We start from the raw sequence: 18,048 nt of genomic DNA on the forward strand, positions 1-18,048 counted from the left end.
ATTTTGAATTTTTTTGTCACGAAATGCGCCGGCGCGTCACCCTTCGGATAGTGACTTGAACGCACGAACAAAACGGAGCGATTTGGATATAACTATGGATTATTTAGAATCAAAACAACAAATGTTGTTGAAGTAGAAGTCCTGGGAGTGCATTCTGACGAAGAACAGCAAAGGTAATCCAATTTTTGTTATAGTAAATCTGAGTTTGGTGAGGGCCAAACTTGGTGGGTGTCAAATTAGCTAGCCGTGATGGCCGGGCTATCTGCTCAGAATATTGCAAAATGTGCTTTCACCGAAAAGCTATTTTAAAATCTGACACCGCGATTGCATAAAGGAGTTCTGCATCTATAATTCTTAAAATAATTGTTATGTTTTTTGTGAACGTTTATCGTGAGTAATTTAGTAAATTCACCGTATGCTAGTTCTGAACATCACATGCTAATGTAAAAAGCTGGTTTTTGATATAAATATGAACTTGATTGAACAAAACATGCATGTATTGTATAACATAATGTCCTAGGAGTGTCATCTGATGAAGATCATCAAAGGTTAGTGCTGCATTTAGCTGTGGTTTTGGTTTTTGTGACTTATATGCTTGCTTTGAAAATGGTTGTGTGATTATTTTTGGGAGGGTACTCTCCTGACATAATCTAATGTTTTGCTTTAGTTGTAAAGCCTTTTTGAAATCGGACAATGTGGTTAGATAAAGGAGAGTCTTGTCTTTAAAATGGTGTAAAATAGTCATATGTTTGAGAAATTGAAGTTTTTGCATTTTTGAGGTATTTGTAATTCGCGCCACTCTATACCATTGGATATTGGTGAGGCGTTCTGCTAGCGGAACGTCTGTCCGTAACAAACATCCAAACGAGCTTCAATGTGGTCTCCAATTGCTTTTAAATGCTAGTAAAATTAAATGCATGCTCTTCAACCGATCGCTGCCCGGACCCGCCCGCCCGACTAGCATCACTACTCTGGACGGTTCTGACTTAGAATATGTCGACAATTATAAATACATAGGTGTCTGGCTAGAGTGTAAACTCTCCTTCTAGACTCACATTAAGCATCTCCAATCCAAAGTTAAATCTAGAACCGGCTTCCTATTTCGCAACAAAGCCTCCTTCACTCATGCTGCCAAACATACCCTCGTAAAACTGATTATCCTACCGATCCTTGACTTGTCATTTACAAAATAGCCTCCAACACTCTACTCAGCAAATTGGATGCAGTCTATCACAGTGCTATCCGTTTTGTCACCAAAGCCCCATACACTACCCACCACTGCGACCTGCTCTCGTTGGCTGGTCCTCACTATATATTCGTCTCCAAACCTACTGGCTACAGGTCATCTATAAGTCTTCGCTAGGTAAAGCTCCGCCGTATCTCAGCTCACAGGTTAGCATAGCAACACCCAGCCGTAGAACGCGCTCCATCAGGTATATTTCTCTGGTCATCCCCAAAGCCAACACCTAATTTTGACGCCTTTCCTTCCAATTCTCTGCTGCCAATGACTGGAATGAATTGCAAAAATCACTGAAGTTGGAGACTTATATCTCTCTCACTACCTTTAAGTGTCAGCTGTCAGAGCAGCTTACCGATCGCTGCAGCTGTACACAACCCATCTGTAAATAGCCCATCCAACCAACTACCTACCTCATCCCCATATTTGTTTTTGTTTTTCTGCTCTTTCGGACACCAGAATTTCTACATCCTCATCTGCACATATATCACTCCAGTGTAAATTGCTAAATTGTAATTACTTCACCACTATTGGCCTATTTATTATCTTACCTCCTTACTTCATTTGCTCACACTGTATACAGATTTTTCTATTGTGTTATTGACTGTATGTTTGTTTATCCCATGTGTAACTCTGTGTTGTTGTTTTGTCGCACTGCTTTGCTTTCTCTTGGCCAGGTCGCAGTTGTAAATGAGAACTTGTTCTCAAATAGCCCATCTATTTAAATGAAGGTAAAACATGTATTTTTTTTAAATAACACCATATTCCAAATCGTCAAGAGAGTGAGTCTCTCTGCACTGTCTCGTCTACTGAAACGCAATAGAATTAGGATGAAGAAACTGTACGGAGTCCTTTTCGAAAGAAACTCAGACCATGTAAAACAACTGAGAAATGAATATGTTCAGGTAAGCTATACTATCCTATCACTGGTACTGGATCTGGAAGTGTATAGTGCTACGTCATATTGACTGATCCCTGTCTTTTCGTACTGTGCTACATTGTTTTGTCTTGTCTCTTTCAGAGAGTCATGGAGCTAGATGCAGATGCAGTGCATCATGAGCTAATATATGTGGACAAGGCAGGTTTCAACCTTGCAAAAACAAGGAGCCATCATTAACGTCCCGGGACAACGTGGTGGCAACATAACAATGTGTGCGGCTATAGTCCAAATGGCGTCCTTCACCATCATGCAGTTCTAGGCCCATACAACACTGCACACTTTATCACATTTCTGGACACCCTCCACAACAGACTAATTCCTAATGATCAGTGGCCAAAGCAGCCCAGGTACGTTATCATCTGGGACAATGTTAGTTTCCACCGGGATGCTGTGGTCCGCAATTGGTTCACAGGTCACCCATTTTTCATCACACTCAATCTCCCCCCATACGCTCCGTTCTTGAATCCTATTGAAGAATTCTTCTCTGCATGGCGTTGGAAGGTGTATGATCATCAGCCCCACCAACGCATACCCCTTCTACAGGCAATGGAGGAGGAGGCTTTTATTTACAGTAAAATGCTGTAAAATAGCAATATTATGATTACAGTATAGGTATGCACATGTTTAAGTATTGTATTGTATCACTGATCTGATATTACAGTAACTTAAAGAAAGCTGGTGCCAAGTTATTGTGATTATTATAGTAAAATACTTGGCACTAGCCAGAAATGGGCAAACAAACATCAAACTGCATATTTTTTATAAATACAAAATACCTTGAAGACCAATGTATACTTAACTTCAACAACATTCTCAGTAACAGTTACAGAAAAGTTTTACTTGCTATGTCTGTGATGTGTTTTTTTAATCAACCTTAGTTTAATGCGCTAACTGTAAGTCGCTCTGGACAAGAGCTTCTGCTAAATTGTATTTATTTATTTATTTCACCTTTATTTAACCAGGTAGGCTAGTTGAGAACAAATTCTCATTTGCAACTGCGACCTGGCCAAGATAAAGCGTAGCAATTCGACACATACAACAAACACAGAGTTACACATGGAATAAACAAAACATACAGTCAATAATACAGTAGAACAAAAGAAAACAAAAAGTCTATATACAGTGAGTGCAAATTAGTTAAGTTAAGGCAATAAATAGGCCATGGTGGCGAAGTAATTACAATATAGCGATTAAACACCGGAATGGTAGATGTGCAGAAGATGGATGTGCAAGTAGAGATACTGGGGTGCAAAGGAGCAAGATAAATAAATAAATACAGTATGGGGATGAGGTAGGTAGATAGATGGGCTGTTTACAGATGGGCTATGTACAGGTGCAGTGATCTGTGAGCTGCTCTGACAGCTGGTGCTTAAAGCTAGTGAGGGAGATTTGAGTCTCCAGCTTCAGAGATTTTTGCTGTTAGTTCCAGTCATTGGCAGCAGACAACTGGAAGGAAAGGCGGCCAAAGGAGGAATTGGTTTTGGGGGTGACCAGTGAGATATACCTGCTGGAGCACATGCTACGAGTGGGTGCTACTATGGTGACCAGTGAGCTGAGATAAGGCGGGGCATTACCTAGCAAAGACTTGTAGATAACCTGTAGCCAGTGGGTTTGGCGACGAAAATGAAGCGAGGGCCAACCAACGAGAGCGTACAGTTCGCAATGGTGGGTAGTATATGGAGCTTTGGTGACAAAACGGATGGCACTGTGATAGACTGCATCCAGTTTGTTGAGTAGAGTGTTGGAGGCTATTTTATAGATGACATCACCAAAGTCGAGGATCGGTAGGATGGTCAGTTTTACGAGGGTGTGTTTGTCAGCATGAATGAAAGATACTTTGTTGCGATATAGGAAGCCGATTCTAGATTTAATTTTGGATTGGAGATGCTTAATGTGAGTCTGGAAGGAGAGTTTACAGTCTAACCAGACACCCAGGTATTTGTAGTTGTCCACGTATTCTAAGTCAGAGCCGTCCAAAGTAGTGATGCTGGACGGGCAAGCAGGTGCGGGCAGTGACCGATTGAATACCATGCATTTAGTTTTACCTGCATTTAAGAGCAGTTGGAGGCCACGGAAGGAGAGTTGTATGGCATTGAAGTTCGTCTGGAGGTTAGTTAACACAGTGTCCAAAGAGGGGCCAGAAGTATACAGAATGGTGTCGTCTGCGTAGAGGTGGATCAGAGAATCACCAGCAGCAAGAGCAACATCATTGATGTATACAGGGAAGAGAGTTGGCCCGAGAATTGAACCCTGTGGCACCCCCATAGAGACTGCCAGAGGTCCGGACAACAGGCCCTCCGATTTGACACACTGAACTCTATCAGAGAAGTAGTTGTTAAACCAGGCGAGGCAATCATTTGAGAAACCAAGGCTGTCGAATCTGCCAATAAGAATGTGGTGATTGACAGAGTCGAAAGCCTTGGCCAGGTCGATGAATACGGCTGCACAGTATTGTCTCTTATCGATGGTGGTTATGATGTCGTTTAGGACCTTGAGTGTGGCTGAGGTGCACCCATGACCAGTTTTGAAACCAGATTGCATAGCAGAGAAGGTACAGTGGGATTCGAAATGGTCGGTGATCTGTTTGTTAACTTGGCTTTCGAAGACCTTAGAAAGACAGGGTAGGATAGATATGGGCCTGTAGCAGTTTGGGTCTAGAGTGTCAACCCCTTTGAAGAGGGGGATGACCGCGGCAGGTTTCCAATCTTTGGGAATCTCAGACGATAAGAAAGAGAGTTTGAACAGGCTAGTAATAGGGGTTGCAACAATTTCGGCAGATCATTTTAGAACGAGAGGGTCCAGATTGTCTAGCCCGGCTGATTTGTATGGGTCCAGATTTTGCAGCTCTTTCAGACCATCCGCTATCTGGATTTGGGTGAAGGAGAAATGGTGGGGGCTTTGGCGGGTTGCTGTGGAGGGTGCCGGGCTGTTGACCGGGGTAGGGGTAGCCAAGCGGAAAGCATGGCCAGCCATAGAGAAATGCTTATTGAAATCCTCAATTATAGTGGATTTATCGGTGGAAACAGTTTTTCCTAGCCTCAGAGCAGTGGGCAGCTGGGAGGAGGTGCTCTTATTCTCCATGGACTTTACAGTGTCCCAGAACGTTTTTGAGTTAGTACTACAGAATGCAACTATCTGTTTGAAAAAGCTAGCCTTAGCTTTTCTAACTGCCTGTGTATATTTGTTCCTAACTTCACTGAAAAGTTGGATATCACGGGGGCTATTCGATGCTAATGCAGAATGCCACAGGATATTTTTGTGCTGGTCAAGGGCAGACAGGTCTGGAGTGAACCAAGGACTATATCTATTCCTAGTTCTACATTTTTTGAGTGGGGCATGCTTATTTAAGACGATGAGGAAGGCACTTTTAAAGAATAGCCAGGCATCATCTACTGACGGGATGAGGTCAATGTCATTCCAGGATACCCCGGCCAGGTCGATTAGAAAGGCCTGCTCGCAGAAGTGTTTTAGGGAGCGTTTGACAGTGATGAGGGGTGGTCGTTTGGTCGCAGACCCATTACGGATGCAGGCAATGAGGCAGTGATCGCTGAGATCTTGATTGAAAACAGCAGAGGTGTATTTGGAGGGCGAGTTACAGTGTGGGAAAAAAGTATTTGATCCCCTGCTGATTTTGTACGTTTGCCCACTGACAAAGAAATGATCAGTCTATAATTTTAATGGTAGGTTTATTTGAACAGTGAGAGACAGAATAACAACAAAAAATCCAGAAAAACGCATGTCAAAAATGTTAGAAATTGATTTGCATTTTAATGAGGGAAATAAGTATTTGACCCCTCCGCAAAACATGACTTAGTGCCAAAGAGCAAAACATGACATCTATGAGGGTGCCTGTGTTTACGGATTTGGGGTTGTAGGTTCATAGATATTTGACCAAAATGTAAATCTTAATGTAAAAATGAACACTTGCAAAGCCCATTGCTAGATATTATAAAAATGTGGCCTTGTTTTGCGGCGGAGCTCATTAGAATAATACCCAGCAGTGTGCTTTGCAAGTGTTCATTTTTTACATTTACATTTTGGTCATTTAGCAGACACTCTTATCCAGAGCAACTTACAGTCAGTGCATTAAACTTAGGTAGATTAACAAGAACATATCACATTCATAGCAAGTAAAAAGATGATGTTATCGTTATTGAGAATGTTGTTGTAGTTAAGCGAGCTGCTTGGTATTTGTTTTACATAAATACGCTACTGTTCAAAAGTTTTGGGACACTTAGACATTTCCTTGTTTTTGAAAGAAAAGCAAAAAAAATGTGTCCATTATAATAACATCAAATTGATCAGGAATACAGTGTAGACATTGTTAATGTTGTAAATGACTATTGTAGCTGGAAACGGCCCATTATCAGCAACCATCACTCCTGTGTTCCAATGGCACGTTGTGTTAGCTAATCCAAGTTTATCATGGATTAGAGAGGCAACTCTGGGATGCTGGCCTTCTAGGCAGAGTTGCAAAGAAAAAGCCATATCTCAGACTGGCCAATAAAAGGAAAATTATTAAGATGGGCAAAAGAACAGACACTGAACTCTGCCTAGAAGGCCAGCATCCCACCTGGGGCGGCAGGTAACCTAGTGGTTAGTGCGTTGGACTTACAACCGAAAGGTTGCAAGATCGAATCTCTGAGCAGACAAGGAAAAAATCTGTTGTTCTGCCCCTGAACAAGGCAGTGTTCCTAGGCTGTCATTGAAAATAAGAACTTGTTCTGAAATGACTTGCCTAGTTAAATACAGGAAAAAAACAAATTTTAAAAGGCTAATTGATCATTAGGAAACCCTTTTGCAATTATATTAGCACAACTGAAAACTGTTGCTCTAATTAAAGAAGCAATAAAACTGGCCTTCTTTAGACTAGTTGAGTATCTGGAGCATCAGCATTTGTTGGTTCGATTACAGGCTCAAAATTGCCAGAAACAAATAAATGTATTCTCAAACTCGGCAGTCTGTTCTTGTTCTGAGAAATGAAGGCCATTCCATGCAAGAAATAACCAAGAAACTGAAGAGCTTGTACAACGTTGTGTACTACTCCCTTAACAGAACAGCGCAAACTGGCTCGAACCAGAATAGAAAGAGGAGTGGGAGGCCCCGGTGCACAACTGAGCAAGAGGACAAGTACATTAGAGTTTCTCATTTGAGAAACAGATGCCTCACAAGTCCACAACTGGCAGCTTCATGAAATAGTACCCGCGAAACACCAGTCTCAATGTCAACAGTCAACAGTGCCTAGAAGGCCAGCATCCCAGAGTTGCCTCTTCATCAATTAGCCTTTTAAAGTGATAAACTTGGATTATCTAACACAACGTGCCATTGGAACACAGGAGTGATGGTTGCTGATAATGGGCCTCTGTACACCTATGTAGATATTCCATAAAAAATCTGCCGTTTCCAGCTACAATAGTCATTTACAACATTAACAATGCCTGCACTGTATTTCTGATTAATTCGATGTTAATTTAAAAGGACAAAAAAAATTGCTTTTCTTTCAAAAACAAGGAAATATCTAAGTGACCACAAACTTTTGAACGGTAGTGTATATACATACAAAACTACAAAATGCATGTATTCTAATTAAACTGTTTGAAAATAAATGAATTGTATGTCAGGCCAGTAAAGTGAAAACTATCAAATACCTGAAATACTTGAAACTATTGAAATATGTATATCAAATACATGCAATATAAATGCTGCCCACAATGTAAATCTGCAACTGTAGTAACCAATGTTCTTCCAGTAATGCACTGTAAATTCTAGAAATACAGCATGTTGCTGTTGAAAGGTGTTACAGTATTATGCTGTAAATTTGTGTTTTCAGTAAAAGTCCTGCAAATCTACAGTAAAAATATTGGTTTTGGTGATGCCTTATTTTACTGTAAATGTACAGTAATCTCCTGCTGCCAGTAATTTACTGTAAAAATTAAAGGATATTTTTTTCAGTGCACATCTTATGCCTCATTAATCTGATAGGAAACTCAGAAATGTCCGACTTGCTAACTGGTTGTAGTTGTACACTTGCCGCATTCAACAAGTTAGCAAGTCGCACATTTCAGAGTTCAGACAAGCACGTGAATGTGACATTACGCAAAAGTCACACACACACACACACACACACACACACACACACACACACACACACACACACACACACACACACACACACACACACACACACACACACACACACACACACACACACACACACACACCCACTCTGAGTCACAACCCCATGACAGAGTGTCAGTTGTGTGTCGTCCTCTGGCTAGCGTGTTCACAGAATACACACCTCATACCCTGCCTCCTTAAATCACACACACACACCATGCCCCCCCCACACACACACAGATTATCCTGCAAACAAACAGACTAAAGCATGCGCTCTCCGACACGCAAACACAAATCGTTTACCATTCATTGATTCAAGTTACTACATTAACAGTCAAGAGTTTCACCACTTCTCCTTTCCTTGCTCCATTTGCAGATTGATTGTTATTTTCTCCCCTCTTTAGTCACTTTCAATCTAACACCCAGCAATTAAAATCAATCGGCCATTGGATTGGCCTGCCTCTGAGGAGCCCATATAAGATGGCTGCCTGACAGCGGGCAGACAGGGTTTGCGTCCCAAATGGCATCCTTTTCCCTATATAGTGCACTACTTTTGACCATTGCCCATAGGAAATGTAGGGAATAGGGTGCCATTTGGGACATAGCCTCTGATTTGTCCCACACAGACACTTAAATTCTCTTCTTTCTTCTTTTCTCATTGGTGTTGCTTCTTACCTCATGCACACGCACGCACACACACATGCAAGCACACATGCAGACACACAAGCGCAAAAATACCACCACCAGGCCACCGTTGGCCAGGACATGACACACAGGGGAGGACATGTTTACGCTTTGAAATACTACTGTCATCCATATAAAGGGGAGATGGTGAAGGGGGGAACAGGGGAGCAATATGTGTTTGTGTTTGTGTGTGTGTGTGTGTGTGTGTGTGTGTGTGTGTGTGTGTGTGTGTGTGTGTGTGTGTGTGTGTGTGTGTGTGTGTGTGTGTGTGTGCATGGGTGTGTGTGTGTTTGTGAGTACGCTTGTGTATGTGTCTGTACGAGGGGGTAGTATAGGTAGGACAGAGGGAGCTATGATGAAGTGTAAAACTGAGATGGAGGACATAATAGAAAAGATAATAAAAGGTGTGAAGGATTATGGGTAGGTGGTGGCGAGGGCCATTTCACACTGAAATTCAATCTGCTTCGTGTGGAGAGGTACTACACTCACTGTGTTGTCCCCCCTCCCCCCGCTCGCTATCAACACACACACACAAACACACACACACACACACCGATGCTATATTGCTATTGATCAACAGCAGTTATCAGACATGAGAGAGGCATGGTACTCCCTGCAAGAGCACACAGAGAACAATCCACTATATCATCTAAAATACATCATAAAACGCACAGGGAATCTCATTGGAAAAGCAGACTAAAAGCCACCAATATTGATAAGATGACTTGGGTTCTGTCCAAAATGGCACCCTATTCCCTATACAGTGTAATTATTTTGACCAGGAAGTGCAGGGAAGGGAATAGGGCACAATTTTGGATGCAAACTAGGATGCACCACAGTGGATTGCAATGCAGTGATAGGAGAATCCACTGGAATAAAAATGTATAACCTCTAGTTATATTCTATACTGCTGTCTTCTTGTGTGTTGGAGAGTGTTTGATGAGTACAAGTTTTTCAGTCAAGTTTCACATTTTTCGACTACAACTAGTCGCCAAGGATCCGCCCTTTTTTTTCAATTTCCGCCTAAAATTACATACCCATATCTAACTGCCTGTAGCTCAGGACCTGAATCAAAGATATGCATATTCTTGATAACATTTGAAAGGAAATACTTTGAAGTTACTGAGAAATGTTAAATTAATGTAGGAGAATATAACACATTGGATCTGGTAAAAGATAATACATCATCTTTGAAATGCAAGAGAAAGGCCATAATGTATTATGCCAGCCAAGGTGCAATTTGGATTTTGGCCACTAGATGGCAGCAGTGTATGTGCTAAGTGTTTGACTGATCCAATGAACCATTGCATTTATGTTCAAAATGTTGTATCATGACTGCCCAAATGTGCCTAATTGGTTTATTAATACATTTTCAAGTTCATAACTATGCACTCTCCTCAAACAATAGCAGGGTATTATTTCACTGTAATAGCTACTGTAAATTGCACAATGCAGTTAGATTAACAAGAATTTAAGCTTTCTGCCAATATCAGAAAATGTCTTGTTATTTACAACCACATGCTAATCACATTAGCCTATGTTAGCTCAACCAGTGGGGGACCCACTGATCCTGTAGAGGTTTAACCTACTACATTCACAGCCAATGAATTCGCTGTTTGTAATCTCTCTCTCTCTCTCTCTCTCTCTCATATACAGTCCTGCCTTTGGGAGTTTTTACTCTTGTTTTTCTCTGGCCATCGGACTGGGAATAGAGTGTGTATGTGGGTCAGTGTGTGTGTGTGTGTGCGACTCAATTCAAAAATTCAAAAATGTGTTTTATTAATAAAGTGTCCCTGTTAAGGGACCCCTGCAGTATCTATCTAACTGTTTATCCCTCTCTGTCTCGCTGAGTGTGCCTATGGCCTGGATCTGAGGGCCTCTCTGTTACCTGCTCTACCCACACAAAGCAGCACCTGGCCTGTGTACTAATCCTTTCAGACCCCCTTCAAGCTCCGGAGCTCCAGCACTCCGCTGGTGACCTGAGCTAACCACACTAGCTACTGTAGCTCCCTTCTAGCATCAGGCTATACCCAGCTAGAGTCCTCAATGCGAAAGCTAGATTCTAGCGCTTTTGGGAGGTAAAAAAGAGAAAAAAATCAATTGTAACAGATTCAGTGCATTTTTTAACTGCTTTGGGAGAAAGGGTGGAGAAGGGGGAGGCGAGAGGGAGGGAGAAAGGGTGGGAGGGTGCGATATTTAAATTCTTCCAAGAAGCTCTCCAAAGCTTTGGAATGCATATTTCTGCAAGATTTCGCAATCCAAGTCCATCACACACACACACATCCAGGCCTAAACAGTCCCACGGAACCCTGCTGCCCCCGGCCCAGTTACTCTGGCTCTGGTGTAGTAATTGTATGGGAACGCCTGTGTATTAATTACATTTATATGGATTTCTTCCCCCAAGCCACATTAATAGCCTCTGGTCTCCCATGTATGGAGATAATGGTAATGAGATTCAATAAACTATTAAACTATTCACTCCATGCATCCACAAACTATTACAAATATATCAACTCTTCACTCTATGCACCCACAAACTATAAACAATATATAAACTATTCATTCCACACATCCACAAACTATTAGAAACGTATAAACTATTCAATACATACATCCACAAATTATTACAAAAATATAAACTATTCACTCTACACATCCACAAACTATTACAAACATATGAACTATTCACTCCATACAGCCACAAAATATTACTAACTATTCAATTATTCACTCCATACATTCACTAAATATTACGAACTATTCAACTATTCACTCCATACATTCACAAAATATTGCTAACTATTCAACTATTCACTCCATACATTCACAAAATATTACTAACTATTCAACTATTCACTCCATCTAATAACCATTAAAAACATATCAAACATTCACTCCATACATCCACTAGCTATTATAAACCTGTCATATGGCTCTGTACAGAGAATGTTCACAGAGCTCATAGTACACTTTTTAACAGTCAGTTTGAAACTGAAAGTCTGAAAGGCAGAGTCAGAGTGAGGGTTGTGTACTAAAAACGCCTTGTCGATAGAAATTGTTAGTTGTAATGCATACAACTGCAAGTTTGTCATTCATAGGATAGGTAGTCAGTGTCAGTGTTAATGTTACATTTGAGGGAGGTGAAAACTGGGTCTGGATAGCCATTAATACCTGTAATGTGTAATGAGGTGTAAATTAGATAATATATACAGTACCAGTCAAAAGTTTGGACACACCTACTCATTCAAGGGTTATTCTTTATTTTTACTCTTTTCTACATTGTAGAATAATAGTGAAGATATCAAAACTATGAAATAAAATATATGGAATCATGTAGTAACCAAATAAGTGTTAAAGAAATCAAAATATATTTTATATTCTTCAAAGTGGCCACCCTTGGCTTTGATGACAGCTTTGTAGTGTGGTTTTCCACTTTAATTTTGAGTGTGACTCCAAATCCAGACCTCCATGGGTTGATAAATTGGATTTCCATTGATTATTTTTGTGTGATTTTGTTGTCAACACATTCAACTATGTAAAGATAAAAGTAGTTAATAAGATTATTTAATTCATTCAGATCTAGGATGTGTTATTTTAGTGTTCCCTTTATTTTTTTGAGCAGTGTATATATATATATATATATATATATATATCTATATATAAAATTATCGTTGCTTATTTGAGCTGTTCAAATAGGGCTATCTTCTGTATACCACCCCTACCTTGTCACAACACAACTGATTGGCTCAAACGCAATAAGGAGGAAATAAATTCCACAAATTAACTTTTGAAAAGGCACACCTGTTAATTGAAATGTATTCCAGGTGAGTACCTCATGAAGATGGTTGAGAGAATGCAAAGCAGTCATCAAGGCAAAGGGTGTCTACTTTGAAGAATCTAAAATATCAAATATACTTTTGTATGTTTAAAAAAAATTGGTTGCTACATGATTCCATATGTGTTATTTTATAGTTTTGATGTCTTCACTATTATTCTACAATGTAGAAAATAGTAAAAATAAAGAAAAACCCTTGAATGAGTAGGTGTGTCCAAACTTTTGACTGGTACTAGATAGATAGATAGATAGATAGATAGATAGATAGATAGATAGATAGATAGATAGATAGATAGATAGATAGATAGATAGATAGATAGATAGATAGATAGATAGATAGATAGATAGATAGATAGATAGATAGATAGATAGATAGATAGATAGATAGATAGATAGATAGATAGATAGATAGATAGATAGATAGATAGATAGATAGATAGATAGATAGATAGATAGATGTTGAGAGAAGTAGTAGTAGTACTGTGTGTGTGTGTGTGTGTGTGTGTGTGTGTGTGTGTGTGTGTGTGTGTGTGTGTGTGTGTGTGTGTGTGTGTGTGTGTGTGTGTGTGTGTGTGTGTGTGTGTGTTTAGGTTTGGAAGGTGAGGAAGATGAGTCCTACCTTGTTGTATCTGCAATCTCAGAAGAACTTGGTCTGGAAAGATGATGTCCACTGGTGTCTGATGCTCCTCGCTCTCTATCACACACTCAGCATCTATTCTCTTCTTCACGCTTGAGAGAGAGAGAAGGAGAGAAAGAAAGAGGGAGATAGAGAGAGTGTTGGTTAGTGAATTCCCACAGGGATAGGTTGTGTGTGTGCTGACCTTATCTTTGAGCTGTGTCGATATCAGTTCATGATCATCACCTCTGTCTGTCTATACGCGAATGTACAGAACCCCCCCACACACACACGCACACACCGAGGTATGGGGTCAATGTAAAGGCGTGCTGGCAGGTGGGCAGAGAAACAAAGAAACTCAGCAGTAGAGTAGAGTAGAAACAGTAAAAATAGTAGAAGTAGAAAGACAGTTGTACTGACTGTGTGTATTGGTGCTACAGAGACACAGAATAAGGGTTGTTCCATGTCATTTCATCAAGCCATGACACCCACCATCTCAGATTGTTCTGAAATCGTTAGATAAGATAAGCATTCCGGAAACATTATTTTGTTGAAATATAATTTGATTTCTGAGGAAATAAGGTAGTGGATTGCACCCAAATTGGCTATTTTAATTTATAGGATTCATATAATATTCAATAATTACAGTACCTCATCAGATTTGGACCGAAAGCCATCCACGGACACCTCACACCCCACTCCAATCCCACCCCAACAATGAGTATATACCATCAGTTCTCTATGTTTGACAACTAATATGTAGCTGCGTCTTGGAGTATTGTTTCTTCATCCTATGTAATGTATTCTCAGAGAATGTGGTGATGTCTCTTTTTTTTCTTTCCTGTTCAGATAAATTTGTCATTGAAGTTGTTCGGTTTATGTCCAATCTCACAACCTGATATTACCAGGTACTGACCTCTAGATGGTGCTGTTTCTGCTATTAGGTAATTGTTTTTTTAAAGAACGTTAGTTTGTTTTAGAAAATATTTAGGATTTATTTATTCCTTGCCACCCACTCTGAAACTAACTGCAGCTCTTTGTTCAGTGTTGCAGTGATTTCAGTCACTGTAGTAGATTACATGTATAATGTTGAGTCATCTGCATACATAGACACACTGACTTTACTCAAAGCCAGTGTCATGTCAGTAAAGATTGAACAAAGTAAGGGGCCTAGACAGCTGCCCTGGGGAATTCCTGATTCTACCTGGATTATGTTGGAGAGGCTTCCATTAAAGAGCACCCTCTGTGTTCTGTTAGACAGGTAACTCTTTTTCCATAAGGGGTTGCAGGGGTTGTAAAGCCATAACACTGAAGACTAACCAAACAGCCCCCACAACATTTTAATAATAAATGTCTCTCAGCCAATCATCAGTAATTTGTGTAAGTGCTGTGCTTGTGTAATGTCCTTCGCTATAAACGTGCTGAAAGTCTGTTGTCAATTTGTTTACTGTAAAATAGTATCTGATCAACAACAAAAAATTCAAAAAGTTTATTAAGGGTTGGTAACAGGCTGATTGGTTGGCTATTTGAGCCAGTAAAGGGGGCTTTGTTATTCTTAGGTAGCAGAATCACTTTTGCTTCCCTCCAGGCCTGCAGGCACACACTTTCTAGTAGGCTTAAATTGAAAATATGGCAAATAGGAGTGGCAATATCTTCCACTATTATCCTCAGTAATTTTCCATCCAAGTTGTCAGACCCCGTGGCTTGTCATTGTTGATAGACAACAATACTTTTTCACCTTTTCCACACTCACTTTACGGAATTCAAAATTACAATACTTGTCTTTCATAATTTGGTTGCTGTCATACCTGGTCCATAGACTGCTTACAGGGAAAGAAAACCAATATTTAATTTTGTAATGTGATTGAACTATCCCTTTAACAATGTGGGTGTGGGGGGGGGATTCCTTAAAAAATTATCACCTAATAGCAGGAACAGCACCATTTAGAGGTCAGAACCCGGTAACAACAGGATGTAAGATGGGACATAAACCCCAAAACTTCAATGACAAATTTCTCTGAACAGAAAAAAACATCACCACATTCACTGAGAATACATTACATAGGATGAATAAACAATACTCCTAGCCGCAACTCCATACAACTTGTCAAAGACAGAAAACTGACACGATATGCATGTTGTTGGGGTGGAATTGGAGTGGATTGTGGGGTGTGAGGTATCCATGGCTTTTGACCATTTCTTTGGAATGCTCATGTCTATCTCATTGTTAGAACAAAGGTTGGTCCAAATTGGATGTTAGGTACTATATTTATTGAATATTAAAATGGCCAATTTGGGTGCAATCAATTAGCTTAACTTCAACAAAATAATGTTGCACGAATTTTTATCCGATCTCTTTCTAACAACAGAAATGATTTTCAGAACAATCTTAGATGGTGGGTGTCTAAATCCTTTGAGGTGGAACGACCCAGAAGGAAAACTGTGTAGTGTGCTTTGCAGTATGGTGTCTTGGCAGAGATGAGGGTGACTTTACCACACCCTGACTGTCATCAATCCGTTGGCCTTGCACAGACTGCAGTGACTCAATACAAAAACCATTTATTTTCTCTATCGCTCACGTTCACTCTCACTCTCTTAGATATACTCTTCCTCTGTGTCCCGCTTGAACTCCTTTTTCCTGTTCTTCTCTGCCTCCAGCAGCCAATACAGTACATATCTTTTACCCCTCTATCCCCCTCTCCCTTTCTCTCCCCTATTTTTTTCTCTCCTTCTCCCTCAGTATCCCGCCCTCGCTCTCTCTGCCTCTCTCTCAGTCAAAAAATAAGGACAGAGAGGACTCAGCTTTCCTGAAGAGTGGAAAGTGGAGCGGTAGAGCAGAGGAAAGGACGAGAGGAGGAGAGGCCTGGGGCGATACACAAACAGGATCAACACTTCAGCCAAAAATACAGCAGGCTGTATCTCTCTTAGAAACAACCCAGGAAAAGAGAGGGGAGAAGAAAGAGAGGGGGGGTGGAAACAGAACTAGCAAGAGAAAGAAGTAGTGTGAAAAAGCCAAGGTGCAAGAGAGAGAGAGAGTGAGGAGAAAGATGGCAGTCTCACCCAGGCAAGGGGGGGATTAGTGAAATCTAAGCCCCCTCTCTGTGCTGCTCCTTTTGGGTTTACTGTCAAATAACAGCCCTTGGCTTTGGCCTATATATTGCTGCTGAGAGAGAGGCTGTTGGAATGTTCCTTAATTTCATTCTGAATTAAATTAAGGGGTGGTTTGGAGAGTGATGTCTGGGAACTCAAACTGGGAACAGAGGAATGTGTGTGTGTTTGTGCGTCTGTTCGTGTGAGTGTGCGACTGGCGAGTGTGTGTGCGCGTGTAGTCAAATCTACAACTATTATCTTCATAAACAACTTATAAAATTGTAGTACATGAAAGCATATTGTTTTGTAATTTCCCTGTATTTTTTGTTATGATTTCTATTAATGTATCTTTTAAAGATAAAAGAAAAACAATAAACCAACAACATGTGTCCTTATAATTCCTTCACCTAAACACAGTCAGTGCACTAACATTTAGTTAAAACGTATTTAGAGAGGAGTTGGGTACAAGAGAGACACTGCAGAGAGTCAAACTCAAAGCACTAAACAATTACCTTGCCAGGGACTACAGGAACATTACCATATTAAAGGGTCTGGGACACTTGAGGACAAAGATAATGATGGTGGGATGAAAATAGCTCACACTTTAATTTGGACACACAGACATGCAAACACACGCACACACACACACACACACACACACACACACACACACACACACACACACACACACACACACACACACACACACACACACACACACACACACACTGTAGTAGATAAACTAAACAAGCACCTATAACATGTGTGCTGATGTGTGTGTTTATGTGTGTGTTTGTGTGTGTGAGTGTGAATGTCCAACATGGTTTCTGCTCATTCCATGACAGCATCACTGTCATTGTCAACAGTGACATGGCTAAACTTGGAGAAACTTTCATTTTCAGCTGCTGGGGAATCTCGCCGCTCTGCCCTTCCAGCCATGGCCACGTGCATACGGGTGTGTGAGTGGTTTTTGTGTGTGTGTGTGTGTAGAGACATGGAGTTCAGTGGCATGGAACTGATTGCCCTGCCAAACTCTGACAATTACTATATGGGCACAGAGACATTGCCACTGACACACACACACACACACACACACACACACACACACACACACACACACACACACACACACACACACACACACACACACACACACACACACACACACACACACCCTCCAGACATCTGACCCATACACCTCTCCACTGGCATGAGACGGACGTGAGAATCCTGTTCCCTGCTGACTGGGCTCACGGGAGCAAACACACACACAATCTCACACACACAAAACTTACACTATCCCAAAATAACCTGGTCACACACATCACACCCAAACATTCATACACTGTATGCATTTTATTCTAGTAAACAATGCCAAAGAACGAGTATGAAAGAAGCCCTACAGTATCCAATTACTTCAAATCCTGAAGTGAAACTATGAGATCAAGTTTCTGGCTGCAGATATTGTGTAGTATTAATGTAGTACTCTGTTGAGGCTTTTTAGCTGTATATGTGGAGCTAATACACTC

General features: G+C 40.7%; 1 protein-coding gene and 1 pseudogene across 4 annotated transcripts in view; one reads left to right on the top strand and one right to left on the bottom strand.

The window, feature by feature from the left end:
• Positions 1-18,048, bottom strand: part of rbfox3a (RNA binding fox-1 homolog 3a) — a 744,884-nt gene that overhangs the window by 604,802 nt on the left and 122,034 nt on the right. For all 4 annotated transcript variants that reach the window (XM_014212871.2, XM_014212853.2, XM_014212878.2 and 1 more), the window contains exon 2: positions 13,433-13,542. The gene's annotated coding sequence lies outside the window, so the exon portion shown is untranslated. The remainder of the gene's footprint in view (positions 1-13,432; positions 13,543-18,048) is intronic.
• Positions 1-18,048, top strand: part of LOC106611513 (uncharacterized) — a 118,836-nt pseudogene that overhangs the window by 49,541 nt on the left and 51,247 nt on the right.

This window comes from Salmo salar, chromosome ssa01, assembly GCF_905237065.1.
Source record: "Salmo salar chromosome ssa01, Ssal_v3.1, whole genome shotgun sequence".
Taxonomy (NCBI): Eukaryota; Metazoa; Chordata; class Actinopteri; order Salmoniformes; family Salmonidae; genus Salmo; species Salmo salar.